The sequence below is a fragment of the Macrobrachium rosenbergii genome, chromosome 54 (assembly GCF_040412425.1).
Source record: "Macrobrachium rosenbergii isolate ZJJX-2024 chromosome 54, ASM4041242v1, whole genome shotgun sequence".
NCBI classification, from domain to species: Eukaryota; Metazoa; Arthropoda; class Malacostraca; order Decapoda; family Palaemonidae; genus Macrobrachium; species Macrobrachium rosenbergii.
In genome coordinates, this window is record NC_089794.1 from 8,355,584 (window position 1) to 8,360,583 (window position 5,000).

General features: G+C 38.2%; 1 protein-coding gene across 1 annotated transcript in view; it reads left to right on the plus strand.

The window, feature by feature from the left end:
- LOC136834741 (cell adhesion molecule 2-like) overlaps nucleotides 1–5,000 on the plus strand; it is a 245,048-nt gene that overhangs the window by 200,030 nt on the left and 40,018 nt on the right. The gene's annotated exons all lie outside the window — the stretch shown is intronic.

Consider the following 5,000-nt stretch of genomic DNA (forward strand, 5'->3'; position numbering starts at 1 on the left):
CTATTTATATATGTATTTACTTATCAACGACAGCCCCTAGTGTGTATTCCAAAGAAACAGTGAAAGTATTTAACACAAACTTCCTTACAAACGCTCACCTTCATTCAACACGATTTTTTCCACCTTAAAGAGGCCAGGAAAAGTTATGGTTTCACTGGGACACAAAACAAGATTTCCACCTTCTATTAAATGAAAATTACCCGACCTCCGTTGCAGCCAATGGCTTTTGTAACTACACCTCTAAATCACGGCGAAATCTGCTCTGTCTTCCGTTGTACAAACGAGGCACATTTTAGACTTGGCTTTGTGTTTATACATACATATATATATATATATATATATATGTGTGTTTGTATATATATATATATACATATATATATATATATATATATATATATATATATATATATATATATATAATATATATATATATATATATATATATATATATATATATATATATATATATATATATATATATATGTATATATATATATATATATATATATATATATATATATATATATATATATAAATTTAAATATATATATATATATATATATATATATATATATATATATATATATTTAAAAAATATATATATATATATATATATATATATATATATATATATATATATATATATATATAATACACGTATTATATGTATATATGAGTCTTTCAGTCGAGAAACATGCCAAGCGCCTTTTTTTAAAATATTGAGAAAATCGCGATTGAAAATTGGCAATTTTCAATCGTGAGTTTCTCGGTAAATATAATAGCTAGGAGCTTCATTTTGTTTAAATAGTAGTAAATTTTATGCACAATACAGCCAACATAAAATATTTTCAATACGATGTGTAGTTTTTTGGTAGTTGTGTGGAAACCAAACCTAACCCCTTAATTTTTTATGTATTTTCCTCTTTATAAGCCAATAAATGAGTTAGCCTATAAACTCATGTTTGTTGTATATATTAAATACACTAACTATGCATGAAATATGTCTGTAACGTGTTTAGTAATGTTTTAACATAAATATGCTGGGGTCAGTTGCCTGATGCGCCCTCAAATTTTCCACATTAATAAATTTCAAAAACATCGATAAAAAAATTATTATAATCAGGCACAATAATACACAAAAATCCAGAAAAAGGTAAAAAGGTAGAAAAATAATATCAGAGGGGTCAGCTGCCTGATGCACCCTAAAAAAATTCCTACCAAAAAACATGGATGAGTTTGAATGCACAATGATGGATATTGATGGAAAATAATGAATGAATGAACGAGGGGGAAAAAATAATGTTCACACTCACCAGCGGCAAATGCATCATGGGTGTGAAGATAATCCAGGCGTCTTTCTTTGAAGAATGTCCATAAGAGTAGTCCAGTGCCAGGCCAAAAGTCATCAACAATGGGTCAGTGAGAAGAAAAACTACTAACCATTGGGACCAGGAGCAGAAGGATCAAGCCGAACAGATTCATAGACGTCATAGATCTGATCGGCATAATGGTCATCAGGGACGGCCAGCTCAGGTTCAGGCTGCTTTACCTGAGAGTTGTAAAGCTCCTTCTGACGTGTGACAAGATCTCGGACCCATGCACCCTCCACGAAAGCCAATATACGGACTTAGTTCAGCTAAATCCTGCAACTTATCCTTGTCAATTTTCCGTTCCTGTTCGTACATTACTTGCAGCTCTACAGAGGATAGGTCAAAGCTGGTAGAGGTGCCACTTCTTGCTAGACTGACTTTAACTGCATGATCATCAGGCATATCATGAATTTCCTTGACAAGTTACCCATCACGGTACTCCAAAGACACGGCAATGACTGAAGCATTACTAAATTGCTTCCCTTTAGGAAGCCTCTTGACGCCTACGGTGAAGAGAATTCCAAAGTTGATGAAATCTTGACGTTTCATCTCGTAGATGGGGAACCTCTTCCTCTTGCGGGCGTTAGCAATGGCATACGTGTACTCATCTATGTTGTAGATGTAGTCATATTTTCGCAGCTCCCTCTCAGTTACACCAAAAGACCGGTCGCAGGCCATGTATGAATGACCGGATACCAGATAACACAGCTCAATCCGGTCGAAGTGGCCCTCATGGACCAACCGAAGCAGCATACACACTATGGTGACATTTTTATTTTGGCCACCACAGTTATCTGGAAAGATTTTTAACTTCCTTGGATGGTCCACTTTGGATAAACAATGGGTCCGCAGATACTTCAGTAGGCAGCTGCTGATTTCAATGGAACCTCTTGAGGCAGTGCTCTCATCCCACAGGAACATGTAGGATTCTTGAAGCTTGAGGTCGTGAAAGCAGAAATTATATAGCCACAACTTCCGCTTTTAGTAGGCTTGGCCTACTGACAGATGGGGTACTGGCATTGTCTGCTGCAAGTCCATAGCAAGACAAGCCCAGTCTGCATCAAGATTCTTGGCAGGTTTCATGGTATCACTGGCCAACTTAACTTTTTGGTTGTGTTCCTTTTGCTGTGCTTGGTAGGCAGAGACATCCTTCTGCTCCCTTTTGGCATTCTGAATCGCAACAGTCAGAAGTTCACAGACCTTGCAAGTCTTTTTTGGTTGGCCGAAAACCAATGTTGTAGTGGGTCCCAAAGATGTTGTAGTAAAACTTCTCTTTTACAAGTTGGACTGTTGAGTTAAAACGTCGCATCCAAAGTACATACTTTCTGTACAGGCTCCTTATTGACTCATGAGATTCAAGGTACTGTCGGTTTGGGTTTGTGGCACGTGAGTAATGGTTAGTAAAAACTGGTAACATCTGAATGTGCGTATGCACTTTTGCAAGAATCTCTCCAGACACTTTCTTTGCGTTAGGGTTTGAACCCATCTTGTCTTTAATGAGGGTCCCAGTGTCACTAATTTTCTTCATTGCACTCTCGACCCTCATCTTGGTAATGTCATGCATGTGGAGGAAAGCAGTCCTGCAAACTTTAGTCACTTCCCCCTTATAACAGACATTATAAGATAATGTCCATGTCCTATTACTCTGTTCCTCTTTGGTGCGTTTTCTTTTAACTGGGTTGTGGGTAATCCTGTTTTGTAGGTAGGCCGTCTGAAAGTTGTAGTCCCCAAGCCTATAGTACCCCTCAAAAATGTTTTTTACAGCCTCCTCACCCACCACAGTAAAGCACCTTCGAGGACATGTACACGGCGGACCCACTTTTTTTTCAGATATTGCTTGCATTTCACCAGTCCTTTTCACTTTGTACTCATAAGGCAGGCCCTTGTTCCTTTTTTCTTTGGCAATACTGGACTACCAGTTCTCAGGATGACTTATTCTCAGCCTACCTTTACTCTGCACGACTGGGTGTGGAGACTCGTCCACACTTTCCTCAGTAGGAGTGGCGCCACTACTAGGCCTCTGAGAAGTGGCACTGGCACTGGCACTGGCACTACTTGGACTAGGAGTGGCGACAGTAACACCACTTGGAGTTGGAGAGCGAGGTACAGGTACTGGAATGGCGGGAGTTTCCCCACCGGAAAATGGGATGGCAGGAGTTGCCCCACCAACACTAGGTTCACCTTCATTTTCCACTTTTTTACACTCTACATTCCCTTCAAAATTACCTTGCTCACACACTTCGATTACTAGAGAATCGTCTAACACAATATCAATCAACTGAGTGATCTCCACATCAACATTTTCATCACTTTCTTCTGACGAACTTTGATAATCGTGCAAAGCATGGCCGTAAAAAATTTTAACAGAAAACTTTCCATCACCGTCTCTCACTCGCTTTTTCTTTTTTAATAACTGTTTACCTTTCTCTTTTTTGCCCCTAAACACACCACGTCGCTTTCCCGTCATATTGACAATCTTATTAATCCACAACACTTATTATTAATCACGATTTCAGTGAAATAATCAAACGATCCCGCAATCACCACGTGAAACTGTGTGTTGTGTTTACAAAGCCACTCCTTCTATGTCAGCTGACGCTGTACAGCAAAGCTGACTGGTTGAAGGCGCTGTGATGTAACGCACATCTTTCTTGACTGAACAAAAGCCACCAGCCTAGTGCCGTAAGCTACCATGAGTCTGAAGGTGTCATGTTACTTCACGGAACTACATTCCGTTTCAGGTGCTTCGAGAAAGTTGTCTAAGCGACATCTGCGAGAGAGGTGATAATAGGGTGGGTTTGGACAAAAAATAGACCATATTGGAGGGTGCTGTTGACTTGTTTCTCGACGGATCTGTGATGTACAAGGATAAAACCAGCGAAAAATAAAATAAAACCACATTGGCCCAGGACGGCACTTGGCATGTTTCTCGACTGAAAGGCTCATATAATTATATATATATATATATATATATATATATATATATATATATATATATATATATATATATATATATATATATATATATATAATCAGTAAGCTACAAACGTCCTTTAATATCAATTCGCTCTACCTCGGAAATAATATATTTTCATATATGTTACGAAGGGGAATTTTTAGTTGATAATAAGTTTGTCATCCCGTGGGCTCGAAACAGTGAAGGACAAGAACTCAGGACTACAGTGGACGCATTAACCCACACAGCCAGCAAGTGAGGTATAAGTGGATATCGGCTCCCATGTACAAATCCCCATCGAACTCAGGTGTTTGTATTTGGAGACGATATCCACCACCTTTGCCATGTTGACCGTGTAGTGCGTTTGTCGCATTTGCAGCCATATTATGACTTTTATCACATCACCGTGATTCATATACAGTCAGTAAGCTACAAACGTCCTTTAATATCTAATTCGCTCTACCTTGGAAATAATACATTTTCATATATGTTACCGAAGGGGAATTTTTTAGTTGATAATAAGTTCATCGTCCCGTTCGGTAACATATATGAAAATATATTATTTCCGCGGTAGAGCGAATTAGATATCAAAGGACGTTTGTAGCTTACTGATTGTATATGAATCACGGTGATGTGATAAAAAGTCATAATATGGCTGCATGTGACAAACGCAC